Raw genomic sequence first — 21,170 nt, forward strand, 5'->3', positions numbered from 1 at the left:
TGCTTTCCAGAGTGGCTGCACCAACTCACATTCACACCAACAATGCACAAGCGCTCCCTCTCCTCCACATCTTGGCCGACACTTGTTATCTCTTGTCTTTTTGATGATAGGTATTCTGGGTATGAAGTACTACCTCGTTGTGGTTTTGACTTGCATTTCCTTGATCATTAGTGATGTTGAGCATCTTTTTATGTACCTATTGTCCATCTGCATGTCTTCTTCGAAAACATGTTTATTCAGATCCTCTGCTCAATTTATTTTATCCAGTTGGCTTTATGCTGCCGAGTTTTGTGAATTCTTACATACTTTGATTATGAACCCCTTATCAGATATATGATTCACAGATATTTTTCCCATTTCATAGGTTTGCCTTTTTATTTTGTTGATGATTTTCTTTTCTGTGCAGAGGTTTTTAGTTTGGTGTAGTCCCATTTGTTTATTTCTGCTTTTGTTGCCTTTGCTTTTGGTGTCAGAGCCAAAAAAAACCCACTTCGTTATCTATTGCTGTGTAACAAATCATCCCCCGTTTACCAGATTTAAGCAAACGTGTATTCTTAACCACTTTCTGTGGTCAGTAATCCTGATGAAGTTTACCCCATACCTTAGCTCAGGATTTCTTAAAAGTTTGCAATCAAGATGTTGGCAGAGAGTCTCTCACATGGCTGTACTCAAGGTGACAACTGGGGGCAGCTCGGCTTCCAAGTCCACTCACATGGCTGTTGGCAGACCTCAGATCCTTCCTGGCTTTGGTAGAGACCTCAGTTCTCCACATGGGCCTCTCCATAGGGCAGCTCACAACACGACAGCTGGCTTCTCTGAGAATGAGTGAGTTAGCAAAAGGATGAGTCAGTGCTTGAGATGGATGTCGTAGTCTTTGTAACTTAGTCTCAGAAGTGGCATCCAGTAACTTTTATTAAAAGTGAGTCACTAGATCCAGCCCACACTCAAGGGGTATTCAACTTTTGTTGAGGTAAAGATCAGGACCATCTTGATGGATGGTGCCTACTACATTAGGGTAAACTAATAGGTATCACATGCCTTATGTGTTTCAGAGACAAGGCAGCGAAGATTTACAGAGTTACACATAGTAACTATTAACATAAAATATTAACATAGTTAATATTTTAGAACAGATTTGATTCAGATCATTCTACTGTTTTCCACACTTTAATCACTACATAGTACTGCCTCTCCAGATTAGGGGCACATTATTCACCCTCAGGTGTGCCAGAAAATAAGTTCTACTGTCTCAGGAAAAGGTAAAATAAACACATTCAGGCAATTAAGACTTACTCCCAAAAGCAAAGCACCAAAGTTGATTTTGTTTTGTTCTGTTTTGAAAAAACCTTCAGGGTCTGACATAACTGGCTTTGTTCAACTAGTGGCATCATTACTAATTAGCTTTGTGATTTCAAGTCTTAATATTTGTGATCTTCATTTTATTTTCTTACTCTCAAACTGGAATAAAATCACTTATTTCATAGAATTCATTTAGGATCAAAAAAGATATGTGTAAAGATTCCTAACCTATTCTCTCTCTCTTTCTCTCTCTCTACACACACACACACACACACACACACACACACACTCACAAATTTATAATTCATGCTCAATTAGTTTCTTTTCTCCTCATACCCCACCCAATTGTGGAAATTCAGCAGACAGAAATATGAGTATTTTCTTTAAGCAAAGGAGCTTTTCTTAAGCTCTCAAAATCACTTAGATAGCTTGCCTATGCTTATGATTGAATATTTAAATATATTACACTCTTCATTGGTGAGAACTTTAAACTTTCTTTAACCAAAGCCTATACTCACAGTGAGAGACATATGCTCTGATGCCAGGCCAGGAGAGAGTTGGAGACTGCTCAGATCAGCTGGGTCATATAAAAAAGTTGGTGCCTATAAGAGGAGAAAGGTGCTTTAGATGGGAAAGTAACCTTAATTTTAGTTTTGTTTTTGTCTCCCTCTCTCCCTTGTATATTTCTATGTTGAATACCATGGATTGAATATGACTGCAGTTAAGAGAAAAACACATGTCCTACCCTCCCTTTTCCCATATCTACCCCATATACCCCATAATACTTTTCCCATATCTACCCCAGGCTACTCTTATCCTGAATTCAGTTCTTCTGATCCTGACTGAATCCATAAAATCCTGTTCTTTGTGGTATAGTTTTGCTATCCCCAGTGTCATAAATCATTTGAAAGGCCAGACTCACAAAATACCAAAAGGTATGAAAGTGAATTGATATACAGGGCAATTTATGTCTCCTCTTTGTATTTACTTTTTATAAGACAAATGCACAAACATTTCTTGAAGCTATTTTGTTAACAGAAAAATCTCAACCAAACTTTTGATAAAATGTATTTTGTTCTGCAGCTTATCTAAAAATGAGAATATTGTTGGTATTGGATATTTTTACACCCCCAAAGGGTTAAGAGATTAGCTGCAATGTATCCTTGGACACCTTATGATCATTGATTTTTTTCTTAAGTTCATTTTCTTTTTCTTTTCTTTTTTTTAAAGATATTTTATTTATTTATTCATGGGAGACGCACAGAGAGAAAGAGGCAGAGACACAGGCAGAGGGAGAAGCAGGCCCCATGCAGGGAGCCCAACGTGGGACTCGATCCTGGGTCTCCAGGACCATGCCCTGGGATGAAGGCAACACTAACCTGCTAAGCCACCTGGGCTGCCCCTTAAATTGATTTTTCAAGAGCAATGGTGATCAGCCCTATTGCCCCCCACAAAGGTATGGACAAAAGACACCTTGTGCATTTTTAAGTGGAACTTGAGTACTAACTCATGTCTTCTTCAAACTGGCATGAGCACATGCAAATTAAATCAGATTAACTGACACTTATAAAACAACTACTACGTGAAAAGTACTGAGCTAAATATTCTCCTTTCTACTATTGAATACTCATATCAACCATATGAATTATTATTATCATTTTTTAAATTCAGAGGATAAGCTTAAGAAGATTAAACGATTTTCCCAAGGTTATATAGATAGTATTTCACAGAGTCAAGATTAGAACTTATATCTTTTGACTCCAGTAAAAAGATTTTTCGGGTCTATGTCAAACATGGATAGAAAGTTTGGCCACATTTTTTTTTTAAGTTTGTTATTAATTAGATAGTATAAATATGTTTCTGATGACATTGGTTCTTCATTCATATTCCAAGAAAGTACTTTCAAGGGCCTTATTGTTTTGCAGGAGAGCAATAGGAACTTCTATTTTAAATTTCAAATCCTCTGCCAATTTCCTTACCCAAATTGCCTGCCATTAGAACCACAAGATTAGCATTCAAGGATGAGGTGTTCTTTAGGGTTGAAACCAGTCATGGCTAGGAAAAAGAAAACATAGTCAACTCTTGACTAAGATAATAGGGGACAGGAATTGTGTACCTAACCGAGGCCTGTAATGAATTCTTAGTTTTTAATTTTAATGAGTAGTTTCAAATTTTTTTTCTCAAAAAATCACTTTTAATTTTTACTGAGTTACACTCAGGAAAAGCAAAATTAAATATTATGTTAGAATTAAGTTCAGCTATGGTAAAGTATACTCCCCAAATTATGAGTGAAATTGTTACTTTTTCTGACATATGCAATCTGGAGATGGCCAGTCCAGGAGTGACATGGCACTTGCAGTCATCAGGACCCTGTCTTCTTTTAGAAGCAGTATTGCAATATCCATAGGGAGTGGCCATTGTGCTCCCATCAGAGATGGCTACGGGCAACAGCCATCACAGACACCCCTCATGCAGCAGGATGGAAGACAGAACTTTACTGCCATTTTAAAGAAACTTCCCAGAAGTCTCACATGGCACTGCCCCTTATGTCAAGGTGAATAGCATTAATCTCATGAGAAGCTGGGAAATGTAGTTTTAAGTGAAGATGCCAATATGTCTGACTGAAAATCAAGGTTCTATTAATTTGAGAGAGAAGTTGAGGATATATTGTTGGTGACAACAAGGTATATCTACTTCAAAAATTGAGCTACTATCAATTTTTAGGGGTGCATAACAAAAATAATGTCTGATGAAGTAATCAAAAAGTGACAATCAGAAGAAGACACAGAGCCAATGTGTGTATCACTTCCTAGGTGACCAAAAGTGGAACGTAAACTCTCCATATTTAATACCTTTCATATTGGAAATTGTGGAGACAATGTTTTACACAGAATAACGGTAACGTATGGCCAGATTTATGATCCACTAGACTTTGACTGTGGCAAGAGATGTTTTCCTAAGACAGGGATCATTTCCCTGATGAAAAACTTAAAAGTCTATCCAGAAACATCTTAGCTTTCAGTACTAACCTATATGGTCTGCGTATACATTAATTTATTGAAGCTAGGTTTTGAAGCTACTCAATCTTCAAACTATCTCTTGGTGTTATGAAAATTTATTACTCACTATATAAATTAGCACTTGCTGTAGTTGTCTAAAATTTATCTCCGTCAAGTTTCAAGAGCCTCTCCTTTGATCTACCTCGTGTTCTAAGCTGAGGTGAATAAAATTTGGCTCATTCTAGCTAATTTGTGAGGAAGAAGCCATGTAGTGGCTCTGCCCCCCCCCCAATAACCTACCTATTCCTAGTGATCCTGGCATTCTCGTTCCAAAAGGAGAGAGTTAAGTCCCTATTTTTTTTCCTATTTTTTTTAAATGCCCCTGATGACAACATCAATCTTGCCTACTTTTTCATCAATGTTTCTTTCCTGCCTTTGACATTTTTTCCTGACAATCCCCTGACTACCTTACTACAAAAATAGGGGTAACAGCATAATCAATTGAGTGCACACATTTAAGAGTTGTTAACATTTACTAATTTTCTTGTCTTGGCTCAATAGTAACTATGTGACATTTCATCTCCCTGGGCTTCAGTTAACTCAATTGTAAAATGAGTGAGCCTAGGCTGGATGGTTTCTAAGATCCCTTCCAGCCCAGGAAAAGTCAATGGTCCTGGGATTCTACCAGCATCAGAGCTGATGAAAATGTTTTAGGAAATCCCATTCTTCTAACCACACAGTAGTGAATAGGTAAGTCTGTTCCTAACAATGACACAAAGGCTCCACCTGCCCTCTGCTGTTAATGGCAACTCAGTTGTCTAGTCACCTTGCTGTCCTATAGGTTCTACAGTCTTACACTACTCCAGAGTGAAAAGAAAGAACTCCAGGAGTTGATGTACATCTAGTCAAATCTCAATTAGTTACACTGGGGGTAAAAAGGCATGGATAAATACAGATTACAATTAATTAAAATTCATTCATTTAGTTTTGGCACTATTGCACATTTTGTGGAGAGCTGATTTCTACATAATTGTATGTTCATCTTTTGAAAAAAATATGCATTTTTTATATTCTAATGATTCACATTGCGTCTAGGAAAGAAATCAACTAGGGGAAACAAGCCAAGAAATGGTGGCAGGTAATCCACATATAGATAATTGAGAATGTAATTTTATCTACTATCTTTTATCCGAAAGGACTTGAAGCAGTTTACAAAACTACACATGACACCATGTAATTGAGAATTCATCATATCCTGTTCAATCAAATCCTCTTGCTAGGGCAACTTACACTTTCAATTAGATGCATTTGTCTTTGGGAAGTTTGCAACCAGTCAAGATAGATTCTTAGTATGTGTAAAACTTTTACAAATAAGGATAATAACAGCTCCCCTGCTGTATCAATAAATCACCACGGTTCCGATGTAAGAGACTGACAGCAGCTGTCAGAACACAGTTTCTTTGAAATGCTTTATAAATACCATCTAAAGAGCCAGATTGTTCTTTAACAGCCTTGTTATCCTAATGAAATCACTCTGCTTCCTCCTCTTTGCTCCAGACACCACCAAGGTTGGGCAAAGGAAACCCCATCTCCCCAAATGCCTCTAAACACCAAGTTTGGATGACAGATTAATGATTGGATCTGCCTCCCCATTAATTTATTTGCAGGAGACACCTGTGCCAATAACCTCGTTAGGGTTTGGAGCTTGTCCCTAGAAAGGCATGCCTTCCCTCTCACTGAATCCGCTTCCCATAATTCTTAATTACTTTCTATTGCCTGGTGGGGAAAAGCACATGACATGGAAAATTTTATAGGGTCTAATCATTAACCAACTCTGTTCTTGTGTGGAGTTAGAGTGTCAAAGGAAATGGTCTGTCTCAATCCCTCTGGCTACTTTCAAAATCATTGGCCAAATGAATTTTCCACATACATTTTCTGCTGGAGAGCCATTCCCTCAAAGATAACAGCAAACGCTTTCAGAGCACTTACTTTGTGTCAGGTACTGCTCTAGCCCTTTATGTAGACTTCATTTAATCCCTCAGCAACTCCATTAGTGAAATAATGTTGTTATTCTGTTTTTACAGAAAACTGAGGCACAGAGAAGAGTCACCTGCCCAGGTGGTGGCACCATGATGCAAAGCTAGGTTGTCTGACGACAGGGATCTTGTTTTACTAACTAGGCTCTTCTCCCATAGGAAAGAGACTTCATGAGAGAGAAAACAACTTCTGAGCTCAACCTTCTTTGTTTTTGAGCATTTATCCAGAGGAGAAGAAGAGAGTTCTGAGACATTCCTTCAGTATCACAAAACCAAATTGGTCTGCAGAAGCATTCCAATCTCATTCTAGCTGCTGGAGGCCCTGTGTATTTACCTCTTGCCCTTCAGTCCTGAGATTGTCAACCTGGGCTGCACACTGCAATCACCTGGGGAGTTTTAAAGAATCCTTTTTATTTTATTTACTTATTCATGAGAGACAGAGAGAGGGAAAGAGAGAGAGAGAGAGAGAGAGAGAGAGAGAGAGAGAGGCAGAGATACAGGCAGAGGGAGAAGCAGGCTCCATGCAGGGAGCCTGACATGGGACTCGATCCCAGGTCTCCAGGATCATGCCCTGGGCTGAAGGCGGCGCTAAACCGCTGAGCCACCGGGGCTGCCCAGTTTTAAAGAATCCTGATGCTGAGCCCACGCTTCCTCTCTCCCCCAGGTGACATCGTATCAGGCAATGATAATGCTATGAAGAAAACTAAAGACGGGAATGAGAATAGGTGTTGCTGGAGACGGTATTAATTGGAGAGAGTGTTACTTCTGAGGAGGTACTTGGGCAGAACCTTGATTGAAATGAAGAAGCAAACTTGCTGGCATCCAGGAGAGTGTTTGGGCAGGAGGCACCTCAAATACAAAGGCCCTGAGAGGAGATGATGCATTCTTACCATGAAGAACAGCAAGAAGCTCAGGGAGACTGGTAGCAGATGAGCTTGAAGAGGTGCCCCGGCACCAGATGGCATGAGGCCTTACAGGTCATGGTGAGCAGCCTGGATTTTATTTCTGAGTGTATATAAACACACTTGGAGTTTGTTGAGCAGAAGAATGGCATGATCTTATTTATATTTTAAAAGGATCGCTCTTGGCCGTTATGTGGAAAATGAACTGAAAGGAGCAACTTTAGAAGATTGGGACTGGTTGGGAGGGGTATGTAGTCATCCACCTTGACTAGTTGCAAACTTCCCAAAGACAAATGCATCTAATTAAATGTGTAAGTTGCCCTAGCACGAGGATTTGATTTAACAGAATATAATGAATTCTCAATTACATGGTGTCATGTGTAGTTTTGTAGAGACTGTTGTCTTGGGTTATGGGATGGTGGTGGAGAATGGAGAAGAAACACAGGACTTGTTGATAGACTGGATAGGGGGTAAGAGGGAAATGAGGAGGTCAAGGATGACTCAGGTTTTTGCCTGGAAAATGAAATACTAATATTTACGAGGTTTAAAAAAGAAGACTAGAGAGTAGAACAATTGTGAGGTGGGAAATCTACAAAATTGGCATCAAAAATTGAGTTTAAGACATAGTAAGTCTGATTTTTCTTTTAGACAGCAAAGTAGAGAGCTTACTAATCAAGTCTGGAGCTCATGAAAGAAGTCAAGCATGGAAATATAAATCTGGAATTCATCAGCATACAAATAAGTGATTTTTTAATGTTTTATAAGCTTCCTAAATCATATTTTTAAAAATATATTTACTGCTGAACTGTTTTGCTAATGTATAATTCTAGGTGCCTTAATCGAACTGAAAGGTGACCAAAAACATGAATCATTTGCAGGCACCTGGATTCTCCTTGTCCCATCCCAACTTTGAAGTAAAGATATTTATTTCCCATTCAACTTCCAACCCACTTTTTCTATTTAAACATCAAATTCTTTTCCTTACCTCCCCTTATTTTTACTAGACCATCCCTCCTCCTCACAAGCCAAATAATTTCAGAAGGGGATTTTCTTTTACAAAGACACTGAAATCCTTCAGTGTGAGTTGAGCTATGAATGCCTAGGGATTGGGGTGGTTCGGTGAACTAATAACTGCCTTCTCACCTCTGGGATCCACGTTCTAATATAGCCTTTGATTAAAGTGGCTCTAAATCATCCTGATTATCATTGCCCTTATTATAAAGCGGGCACCACTCTAATTTGGGTCGAGATACTTTAAGAAGTTTTTTATCATTCATGTAACTGCCTGCCCATGAAACTCTCATTAGATTTGCTCTCTTACATCTTCTACATTTGAGCACATATGTGTGAATAGCCTGATGAAAAATAGAGATTTGGCATTCACTTGTATAATGTAAGGCCTGCAGGTGGAAATTTACCTGCTTCTTAAAATGTTCAAGGACCAGCTCTGCTTCATTACTTTGGCTTCCTCTCCTTCATATTTCTCTCTCTCTCTCTCTCTCTCTCTCTCTGCATTAGGAATATTAAACTCATCTATGTTTGTTCATTTTTCAAGGAACACTGTTTTATTATCTTAAATTTACATTTTTGTAACAGTTGTTTCTGAGTGGAAAGGATTTATTTATTTTTTAACCCAAAACACCTAGCTTTTCTATGAGATGTGAACTGCATTGTAGGGTTCATACTGTTTAACCGCTGTAATTCACCCTTAAAAATACATACCAGAGTTCTGTGCTAAAAATCTTCATCACAGTTTGTAAAACAGCATTAGTGATAAACAAGTAATCAACTTAGCATTCTAGTCTGGAACTTCATTTTTCCATTTCATTGTTTAAATGAGTCTAGGTTTTACTGCTAAAAAGGGAGCTCAAGAAAAAGAAACTGACAACTATCCATAATTCCAATTTGCTTCTGGAGTATTTTCATATTTGACCTAAATATCGATATGAAGCAAATATGTTGATGACAGATGAAAGATTAAAAGTAATCCTAACTGAAATTAAAACTTATAGGTATAAAGATAAAGTCTCATATTGAGATTCAAATATCAAAGGCATAAAATGCAGCAACAACTGGATCTTGGCTTAATAATTGCTTACTGAAAAAATATTTGGTGGGGCAGATTCATTGGCCCAAGCTTTAAATGAGCTAATAGCATTGGGAAGCAACTGGATGATGCCAAGAAATAAGCTTCATTAATGGAAGCACAGTGTCTGGACCAACAAGAGTAAGTGTTCATTTGGCCAGACCACATCTGGATTTTAGATGCATATTAACACCACAAAATATTGACAAAACAGAATCCATTTCATGAAATATAAAGGAGGTAGTGAAGAGTAGCAGATAGTCACATTATATAAGAAACAGATGCAGCAAGTGGATGTCTTCAGCCTGTGGAGAAGTAATTACAGAAGTGGCAGGGGTTTGAGGAAGTTAGAGAAGATGTTTGTCTTCAAGTATTTGAAAGACTATGAGTAAAGGATGGCTTAGCTTCTGTTTCAAGGTTTAATGTAATTCTAGTGAACAGAACAAGAACAATACTAAGGAGATACATAACAGCAGCCCTTCGAAGATTGGCTGCCCCTCAGGATCATCTGTAGAGGTTTTTGTTTGTTTGTTTGCTTGTTTGTTTGTTTGTTTGTTTTAGATTTTATTTATTTATTTGAGAGAGAGAGAGAGAGTAGGAGAAAGGGCTGAAGAAGAGGCAGACTCTCCACTGAGCAGGGAGCCTGACTTAGTGCCCAATCCTAGGACCCTGAGATCATGACCTGAGCCAAAGGCAGACACCTAACCTACTGAGCCACCCAGGCACCCCTCATCTGTAGGGCTTTTATGATTAAGATTCCTAGCATTCCTATTGGTTCTGATTCAGTGGCTTCTAGGTGTGGTTTGGTAATCTGTGGTTTTGAAAATATTTTATGGGGAATGATGTTCACCTTGGTTTGAGAACAACTCTAAAGAGGCAAATTTCACTCTGACATAAGAACTAATTTTCCAACAACTTCTACTATTCTGAAGCATAAACTGAAGGTCAGTGTGCCTGGGAGGTCAGGTGGGGGGTGGAGTAAGTCCCTCATTATTGGAAATGTCCAAGCAGTGGCTAAATATTGAGGGAAGATTTACCCTTTAAGAGAGGGTTGTGTTCACTGACTCCAGAGGCCACCAGGCACTGTGAGGACCTGTAAGGACCTATGATGCCAGAGTGTCTGGTTGCATTTCCCCTCAGCATTTGGGACATTGCAAGTGCTCAAATCACTGCTCAGTATTGAATGAATGGATGTAAGTACCCTTCAGGTAGCAGATAGCAGGGACACAGTGGCTGGAATCTGCTTTCTTAGCATTCATCTCTAAACCCATGCTACTTCCAGCCAAAAGTGTATTCTTTCTCTACAAAATGGTCTTTCCTTCTCCTCCAGGTTGGTGCAACAAAAAGTTTCAACTCCTATCCAATGTCACAGAGTGTCAAAATTAGCTAAGACATCATTTGAGGGAAACATCTAACATGAATGTGGCTTTTCAAGATGGACAATAAAACACAAATGTCTGTTACTTCTCTGTATCCCAGGCCTCACAGCCATCCTCATCCCCACCCTCACCCTGCTCCCAAGCATCTGCTTTAAGCCAACCTCCAGCTTTAGTGTCTCCATTTGCCCACTCTTCTGAGTCACCAGGATTCCCAGTATCTGTTCTCTTCAAAAAATGACCACATAGGGCTTATACATTTTTTTTAATTTCAAGATTATTTGACTCCAGCTGGAAGATATCACAACTCTTTAGTGCACATATCTGTCAGCTCAGAACGAGGAAAATTTCCTCACCATCCACTATAGCCACCATGTTTATTTCTGTTTCTGTGCTTCTGTAAATGCTCTTTCTCCTTTCCTTAAATCCAAATCCCATCCATTATTAAGATTTGGCTCCAGTTACACCCTTCTCATGGAGTCTTTCTGTGTTAACTCCAGAAATTGCTAATCTCTCCCTATTCTGGACCCTTGTAATATTCATATTCTATTCCCACCATTTGTGGCTTAACCAGTTTCTGCTTTTGAAATGTTGCCCAACAGTATCAGCTTCTGAACACAGGATGTATTACATTTCTTGGTATTTTCCAGTGTTTTGACCTGGATTGCACATAGCATATTTCCTCAGAAAATGCATGCTTGTAGATTTCATGTAAGATTAAGTGCATCAGTCTGGTTATGTTGAAAAAGCATCTGACATTGGAATTTCTTTGATAATTTCTACATGAAAAGAACCAAAAATCCAGCTTTCAGAATTATACATAGCCCCAGAGAGCTGTGTGTGTGTGTGTGTGTGTGCACATGCATGTGTATGTATTTATATAAATGCTGTAGTTATGCCCAGACTCCCCTGTCTTCCAGAAAGTTCCATGTCTAATTCTGACTCATCTCCATTCTCACCACAGGCTTCACTCTCACCCAGGGCTGCAGAGGATGATGAAGTCCAACTTGTCAGGATTTGTTACTTGCTTGAAAAATATTCGCACCTTTGACAGAGCTGTCAGATTTTTGTCCCCAAACCAAATGAGCACACAAACTGATTTTCCTCTCTCCAGACTGGAGGGCAGTGCTTTAAATCAACCCTCAGAAATAGTTCACGTAAGTGGAACTGTACCAGCAAAAGCCCAAGGAGGGTAACTCTTCATCCATAGTTTTATCAGACTTTTAACAATGATGTTGTCACATTTTAAAATACAATTAAATGTCCTTCCCCAGAAATGGCCAATGGAGATGGTAAAAGTACGCTCGAGGTCTAATCATATGAATGCTTGGTGCCTTAATAAATGACAAGCAATCAGCTAAGTCTGTATTTTTACAATGAACAAAAATGTTACATTAGTGAATATTCTAAAGAAATACCTTCAAAGACTTATAAAGATTAACCCTGTGAAAGAAAAATAAGAAAAAAATATATCATTAAATAAATTCAGCAATTTATAAAGTAATATATATTCAAAATAAGACAATATGAGTTGAAAATTATAGGTAGTAAAGATACACAAAAATGAGTGGTAAAAAAGTGAGGGAAAATGAATCCCCAAGTAGACACGGGTTCAGATCAAGGCTTCTAACTTTTTTTAATAAAATATTTTATTTTTTAATTTTAGATAGAGAGCATGAGCAGGAGGCGTGGCAGAGGGAGAGAGAATCCTCAACCAGACTCCCTGCTGAGCATGGAGCCCAACATGGGGCTCAATCCCATGACCCTGAGGTCATGATCTGAACCAATTTCAAGAGTCTAACACACTAAATGACTGAGCCACCCAAGTGCTCCAAGGCTTCTAACTTTTAAAACACTATATAAAACATTATTTAAAGCAGTGTTTATTATCAATGGCTACAGAATGAACAATGGCTGGAGAATCTCATTCGATTTCAGTAAGATTTTATGTGACTAATTATGGGAATAAAGAATATCCTCAATGTGTCCACCCTCCTCAGCCCTCTTTGATCAAATATCACTTCTGACCTAGTACTCCGGGTCTCATAGACGGGCAGAGCCTGGAAAGTGCTGGAAGTTGGTGCAAGACTTTTCTTTCCTGGGTCACACTTGGCTTGTAGACATCAATGGGCCAGTGGGAAAGGAAAAGCTGGGCTGTATTTGTGTTCTTGCAAGAGACACAGAAGGGTTTCCAAACAAGTACGCCGAGTCCTGCATTCTAAATGAGAGGAGAGAACAAGCTTTTGAAGTTGGAAGAATAGGAAACCATTTCTCAATAAGGAATTGGCCATTTGCCAGCTGGTATATCATTGACTCAAAGGGCAGTAACTGCTGTTTCTTTAATCTATACAGAATTGCTAATGCTTAAGCTACCCCAGCAGCAAGAGCTGAACCTCAAGGATAAATTCAACCATCACCAGGCAAAGAGAAATATAACTCATTTATGGGATTTGATAACCTGATGGAGGAGAAATAAGCAGAACACCCAGAACATAAACTAGCATTTTGGGGAAATATATACAAAAGAAATATATACATACATATATGTACGTGTATACAAATCAGATAAAAAGATTTAACTATAGCATAAAATGCTTTCTGGAAAAAAAAATGCCCATCAAATTTTTAAACTTCAGTAGTTCAGTAGCCCTAACATACAAATAAGAGGAGTTCCAGGAGAGGAAATAAGGAATAGATGGATAAGAGGTAAAAAGAAGCACAAAGTAGAAGGGAAAAGAGGCTTCAGTCTGCATATCAAAAGTGTTCATGAAATTCTAGGCAGGCTTTATGATAAAGCATCTAATTTAGTGTATGGTAAAATTTCTGAAACTCCAAGAGAAACTTCTAAATGTTTTAGAGTGAATAAAACAAATTACTTACAAAGAAGGAGGAAGAGAATGAAAAGAGGAAGAATCAGAGAAGCAAAAGACTTTTTAGCTGTAGCATTGGAAACTAGATTTTCAGAATTACAGCTCTGGACTACTGGGTGTAAAAACTGTGACCCAATAAAATTATTTCCAGCTGAGATAATATTTACCTATCAGCATGAAGGAAAGAAATTTGTAGATATGCAAGGGCTTAAAGAATTTTTCCTCCATAAGGTCTTTTTGAAGAGAGTACTCAAAAGATGGCTATAGTCAAACAGTAAATGAATCAGAGCAGAGATTTTAAGGTAGAAGATTAAAAAAAAAAAAAAAAAAGCAAGTGATGAGCAGTTAACACTGCAATACTTGCAATGATAACTAAATAATGATAAAGTAACTAGCAATGTGTGATATAAATGCTAAATTATGATTTCTAAAATAAAAGTGACATTCTATAGAAGAAAACCCAAAAATTATCTAAAACAAACAAAAAAATGAACTATTGAAGCAAAATAGGAGCTGTGGGTGTAGGACTGGAGAATAATAGCATCCCAAATATTGTAGTCATTGGGGGGGTACTATATATGTGTATGTGTGCTGTGGGCCAGGGAAGAAAAATTCCTCTGAAAGTGTCATCTTATTGGGATGGGCAGGAGCAGTGGAAGAAAAAATAGAGGATACAATAATAGGCATCTTATTTCCATAAAGCAGTTCAGAAATATGTATCATTATGACTCTTAGGGATGGAAAAGTACCCACTAGTAGAATTGTAAAAAAAGAAAATAAGAAAACTTCTAAATTAAAAATGGTGGAAAGAGTAATGAATAGCAGGGCACCTGGGTGGCTCAGTGGGTTAAACATCTGCCTTCGGCTCAGGTCATGATCTCAGGGTCCTGGGATGGAGCCCCACATCTCCATCTCCCTCTGCCCCTCCCCACCACTCATACTCTCTCTCTCTCTGCTCTCTTTCTCAAATTAAAAAAAAAATCTAAAAAAAATTAATGAATAGCAATTTGATCAAACCAGCAAAAAAGAAAGATAAAGGGAAAAAGAACAGGAAGTAATTAAATATCAAAGAGAAAAACCAGAGGTAGTTGGTAATACTGAAGATGAATGGACTACATTCTCTAATGAAGAACACCGTGTTGGGTTGTAAAGTAAAACACACACACACACACACACACACACACACACACACACGATCATATACATAAAAGGATAATTACCAAATACTTTTAATTTGTAACAAATTTTGAAATTTATTTTCCAGCTTTGTTGAGATATAATTGACATGTAATATTATATAAGCTTAAGGTATACAGGTTCTTATACATTATTTCTTTTTTTAAGATTTTTTTTGTTTATTCGTGAGAGATACCGAGAGAGAGGCAGAGACATAGGCCAAGGGAGAAGTAGGCTCCTCACTGGGAGCCTGATGTGGGACTTGATCCTGGGACCCCAGGATCACGCCCTGAGCCCAAGGCAGACAATCAGCCACTGAGCCACCCAGGTGTTCCTCCATTATTTCTTTCAATACGCTTTCTGCTTCCTTCTCCTTCTCTTCTTCTGGGATTCCAATAATTTGCATATTGTTTCTTGGGATGGCATCTCATAGATCAAGTAGGCTTTCCTCTTTTTTTCCTTTGTTTTCCTCCAACTGGATAATTGCAAAGATCCTGTTTTCTACTTCACAGATTCTTTACTGTAATTGTTTCATTCTGCTATTGATGCTCTGTCTTGCTTTTTTTTTTTTTCCCATTTCCATTTCATTATTTTTCAGCTCCTGAATTTGTTTTGTTCTTTTTTCTTATTTCTCTTTGTTAAACTTTTCATTTTGTCTGTGTGTTGCTTCGATTTCTTTGGATGGTCCTTCTGAGTTTTCTTATAACTTGCTGAGCTTCCTTAAAACAGCTCTTTTGAATTCTTTATCTGGTAAGTCACGCATCTCCACATCTTCAGATTGGTTGCTGGAAATTATTCTCAACCTTTGCTGGTGTCACGGTTTTCTTGATTTTTCGTGTCCTTAAAGTCTCATGTTGCTGTCTCCATATGTGAAATAGCAAATCTCCTCTAGTTCTATTGACGGATTTTAGAGGAGAAATGCCTTCAATCTGCCCTGCCGGGGCCTCGTAGGCTTTCTTGCATCTATGGATACATCTGCTTCATGCTTTTTTCTCCTTCTTGTGGCAGGATTCTTAAGTTTGTATGCTCTCTCGACCTAGCAATGCATCAGTCCAGGTGCTGGCAGTGTCTCTTTTGCTTTCCCAATGGCATTGCTAAAGCTCAAGTTTCTGGTTTCTTCTGCAAGTGCTCACTAGCTGTCTGTATACTCTTATCACCATTGGGACCACACACAAGGCTGACCACAGCATGGGGGTGTGGGTCCTGTGTGGCATGTGGGATGTTCATGGGCCAGTTGGGGAATTCATGGGTGAGGCATCCCCAGCAGCTTGCAGAAAGGCTTATTGTTGGAGCCCACAACCTAATTAGTAAGATTTATGTCCCTTTAATGCCCCCCAAGAGTCCTATCTGCCATTCTTCCAACAGCTTCCTACCCCCTACTAGTGTAGCTCAAGGCTCAGAATTCTGGATGGGCTGACAGAGAGAGAGATGGGCCTCTCTGGCAGCATCCTGCATAGCTGGGGCAGTCAGGTGCTCACTCACGTGCTCTCACTTTACCTTGCAGGAGAAATCACAGGCCAGGAAGGTCCCTCTTGGAACTGAGCTGTGCTGCCTTGGAAGAGATAAAAGGAAAAGTCAAACTGTTCCTCTTATCCTGTCCAATGCATCTAACCTGATTGTTTGGGGTTTTTTGTTTGTTTGTTTGTTTGTTTTTGAGGGGGCGTTGCCTTAATGGTGTGTGTTAGATTCTCTTCTCTGGAAATCTGGATCTTTCCAAAGGCTCTGTTGTCACGGGCAAATGTCTAAGACTGTTATCTAAGGACTCCTCAGCTAGAGGGACTGAGACTGGTTCAGAGTCCACATCAGGACCCACAGCTTATAATGAGATCTGTATGCTGATTACCCAACATGCAGGTTGGCAAGACTCCTCCTGAGTCTCTTGGGTATGGTCCTGGATCCCACAGCTCCCAAAGAGGCCCTTTGGTCCATGGACTGATGCTAAATGCTCTTCTTGAGGGTGAGAAATGATCAAGGAACATTCTCCTGGGGCTTCTTGCTTACTTTACTCTGATGGTTACTAAATATTGGTGCTTATCACAGGACAGTGAAATTTCATGTAATTTTTATTTTCTTCTCTTTACCTTTATTGACTGGTTGGTTTTTTTCTTTTAATTTTCACAATAAGCAGGTGTTGTTTACCTAATCAGAAAAAAAGTTAAACCAGTTCTGTTGTGGAGATAAAGGTTGGTATAATGAAAAGAAACTTGGTGTCCTCATTTTTTCTTTTTGGTTCTTGCTCAGAAAAATAGTAAGACACTGATACCGTTTATCTCAAATTGCTAATCAGCAACAACTGTGTTCCCATCACAGATGATTTAATTTTCAAAATCATAAACTTACTTCTGGGTTTTTGTCCTGCATCTATATGCTAGGAGCTTCTTACCCTTTTGGGGACATTTACTGTATGTCAGATCTCTTAAGTGCATCAGCTCAGCTGTTTCTCAGGTAAGAATAACCCTTTCTATTTTTAAAATGAGAAAATTAACATGACTCAACAGCTAGTTGGTAAGAGTCGGGATTCAGATCTAGTCCTGACGAACTTCAGAGCTTGTACCACTTGCCACCGTGCTCTATCACTAAGTTTACGAAAACAAATAGACCACACGTCCCTGTCCTTACGTGCCTGCAGTTTGTTTGTTTATCTGCAGAGGAAGCTCATATGTAGACATCAGCCTATTTAATCCTCATAGCATCCTCATGAGGTAGAAATGCCTATTTTTAGAGATAAGGCAATTAAAGCTCAGAGAGAAGTTAAGCTCTTCTCAACACTTCACAGAGTGTAGACAAGTGGCAGGCCCTGTGCAGAAAGTGGTTTCGAAACTCAACAGCACTATTCTGTGCTGTGCATTGAGGTTTCTCACTGATCTGTGCCTTGAAGCAGCCTATCTTGCATCTGAAACTCCAGAGAAGTTCTAGACTGATCCCACACTAAAAATGAGCAATTAGGCTGCAAGAGGATTGATGGATTCCTTCCAAATCATCCCACCACCACGCTAGACTTCATAAACCATCTTTTCCCCCACGAGCTCCGGGGAGTTTTGCTTGTCACTGGAATCAACAGAAACATGATTTTGCCTCTTGTCCAGACAGAAAAGAAGAGGTTTAAAAGTATCGAGTCACCACAAAATAAAATGTTCCTTGCTGTTCAAGTGTAATTCAAATTTCTCTAGCCCGCCTCAAGCATGTGCTCAAATATAATCGACCAAACAGGAGATTTGCCTGCTGCCAATTGACATACCTCAGGTCACAGATGTCCTACCCATCTGCATGGTGTGTCCTAGTTTTGTTTTCCTCTCAAGGAAAACAAATATGCTGCAGACTTGTGGAAGGGAAGTGAGGGATTGAAGCTGGCCTTAACGTGTCTGTTTCTGAAGAACTCTGCTTAGCTAGGCGTTATTTGAGCATAAGCTGCTTTGTGTCCATGAGGGGCTTCTCCAGCCCACCCCACCCCCATCCTTGGCTCCAACCCCTCTCACATGGTCGGAGGACTGTGTTCATCACCTGGAGTGAAAGCTGACAGCAATGAGCACAGGCAGGGAGCAATGAGACACGCACGCATTGTCATGCATGACTGGCCAGCAGCCATCAACGGCAATTAAACATGGAGAGCTTGGGATCTTTTTGGACAGGTTCAAGTTCCCTGGCACTGCTGTGATTAGATGTTTTGCACTGTTTCCCTGTAGTCAGGATGTGACATCTTCCCTTCCCCTTGCTCTTTTCTCATCTCTTTTGTGCTGTCCTGGTGCTGCCCACTCACCCAGCACCGACGTTTAGATAACTTCATTTTGACAAGAGTGTGGTCAAAGCAGATGCAGGAGGAACCAAATCAGAGGTGGTCCTGATTTCAAGAGAAATCAGCGTTTAAAAAAAAATGCTATATTATTTTCCAGATGCATGCATTTTAGCTTGGTAGGTATAACCTGCCAAGGGAGACTTCCTGCTGCTATTTCCGTGTGTTTGTGGTAATTTACTTCCTGAACTCAATTCTGCAATTTGGCTTCTTTAGAACTCGGCTGTTTTTAAGGGAACTGAAAGACTGCTAAGCTGTGCTTTTTTAAAGCGATGTTGGTCACTTAATTCTCTCCAGGTTTGAGATGGGTTGCTATGATTCCTAAAGCGACTGGTATAGAAGTTAGTGGAATTATATTTATGAAACTGGCCTTGCAAGAAAGAGAGGCTGGCTCATGTTGGCAGGGTTAGATGTCTAGTTTGGAGTATGGGGAAAGGAACTTATAAAGGAAAGGAACCCTCTTGCTCTCAGATAAGTGAAAATAGAGGAAAGAAATTATCATCAATCTCCTGCCCCTAAGATCTGCCTACAATCATGATTAACTTCCCCTAGTTTGATGATTGCCATCATTCCTCCATTACCTGAGTAATTCATAAACACTCAGAAAATCGCTTCTATGTGCGAGGTAGGGATCCCAAAGGTATAATTCAGTGTACACTTAGTAAGCTCTGATGTGTGTCAGGAGCTGTCCTAAGCTTTGGGATACAATGAGGATGAAGGCTGGGGGCCAGCTGTCAATGGGGGGACACAGACGTCTCTAAATACAAGTGTCATCACAAGGACTTGAAGGGGGAGGGGATCCTGGAAGTGAGACTCTGAAGTCTCACCTGGGTGTAGAGCACACAACAGACAAACACCCATTAGAGGTCACAAAATAAAATGAGTTTTTTGGGGCAGCCCAGGTGGCTTAGCGGTTTAGCGGCTCCCTTCAGCCCAGGATGTGATCCTAGAGACCTGGGATCGAGTCCCACATCGGGCTCCCTGCAGGGAGCCTGCTTCTCCCTCTGCCTGTGTCTCTGCCTCTCTCTCTCTCTTTCTGTGTGTGTGTGTGTTTTTCATGAATAAATAAATAAAAACTTTGAAAAAAATGAGTTTTTTGATCCTATAACTGAGGGAAAAGGAGACATTAAAATGTAACTAGCAGGTAAGAGATGATCAGTTAGGTTAAATTAAAAGCCCAGTATCCATTTTTTTTTTACTACTTAAGAGGTGTAAAAGGTCATTAAAGGAGGACATGAGTGTGCTGTGCATTGTTTTATCATCGGGAACATAAACATATTTGTAAAGACTGTTTGTCACTGCAAAGCTTTTAAATATTGAGGTCTCTCCTTGGGGGGGGGTTTAGGAATTGAAATCAAAAGTTTGGGAAGGTAGTACTTATTCTCTTTGGCTCTAAGTTAGAAAGACATGTGTCTAGTTCATGACTTAACTAACGTATTCCCTCTGCCTCTTCAAAACTTACAGTGAGAAGTAAATGCTGTAGACAAATAGGAAGCTTTTCTCGAAGTATACCAAGGATAACAGACTTAAGCTGTTTGAAAGGGAAATCACTTAGATTTTGATACATGACAGAAACTCCGCTTTCTTGCTGAGGAATGGTCCCTGCAGGTATCCCTTAGATGTGGGGCTCATGACCTGCATCCTAATATCTGAAAAGAAACAGAAATCGTACTGCAGTGAATCCAAAGGAGAAAAGCTGTATAGACTAACGCTGGTTTGAATTTCAGTTCTCTGCCTTGCCAGCTCTGTGGTTTGGGGCTAGTTTCTTAAACTTCTCCAGCCCTTAAATTCCTCTTCTGTAAGAGGGAAGTAATGCCTATTAACTAATAGGGTTATTGTGGCTTGTTTTCAGAGATAATGAATGTGGAAAGTACCTAACAGAATATGATCAATAAATATTATTGATAATTATTATGATTATTATGAGGGTTCTAGTGACTCCAACCTTGGAACTGCCTAGATGTTTTATACCCTTGACAGCTGCTAGTAAGAAAATAAGAGGTAAGCAGACAAAATTGAATTCTGGCTTTATTAATTTTATAAACCCAACTTAAGCTCATGCTTATTGTTTTGGAGCCTGGCTTTCAGGAACTGTCTGCACGTCCTCAATTACCTAATTCCTTTGTAAACATTTTCAGTGGCTGCTCCCTTAAAAAGTCTCTACGGAGGATTTATCTCTAATATACGGGATCTAAAGAATTAAGCATGTCAGGGTATCAATACTAGCAAAGCCTCTTGGCATTGATTTTTCCTCTCTGTGAAATGGGGATACATGGATCATAACTAGCGAGGTACCTCTGAGAAGTAGCAAATAAAGATGACTAGAAAGCCATGTAGGAAGTATAGTATGTGTATCAGTTAGCTTTTGCCATGTAACAAACTATCCCAGAACTTAGTGACTTAAAACCACAGTCATTGTTAGCTCACAGTTCTATGGGTTGGCAATTTGGGCTGAGTTCATTTGTGCAATTCTTTTGATGTTCTCATTCATATGTCTTCTGTCAACTGTCAGATAGACCAGCGGCTGGGTGCTCTAGGATGGACCCACACACATGTCTAGCAGTTGGCAGGCAGACAGTGAAGGCAGCTAGGTTTTCCTTTCTGTGACCTCTCCAGAAAGCTAGCTTGTGCTTTTT

At 39.4% G+C, this 21,170-nt stretch overlaps 1 long non-coding RNA gene across 1 annotated transcript; it reads right to left on the reverse strand.

Moving 5' to 3' along the window:
- Nucleotides 1–551: 551 nt before the first annotated feature.
- LOC140626774 (uncharacterized) lies at nt 552–20,915 on the reverse strand. The gene is made up of 6 exons (XR_012025787.1): nt 20,830–20,915; nt 19,997–20,183; nt 12,727–12,916; nt 3,279–3,354; nt 1,818–1,901; nt 552–815 (listed from the first exon to the last, which is right to left on the reverse strand). It is a non-coding gene; the product is annotated as an uncharacterized lncRNA (long non-coding RNA).
- Nucleotides 20,916–21,170: the final 255 nt, after the last annotated feature.

The sequence above is a fragment of the Canis lupus genome, chromosome 38 (assembly GCF_048164855.1).
Source record: "Canis lupus baileyi chromosome 38, mCanLup2.hap1, whole genome shotgun sequence".
NCBI lineage: Eukaryota > Metazoa > Chordata > Mammalia > Carnivora > Canidae > Canis > Canis lupus.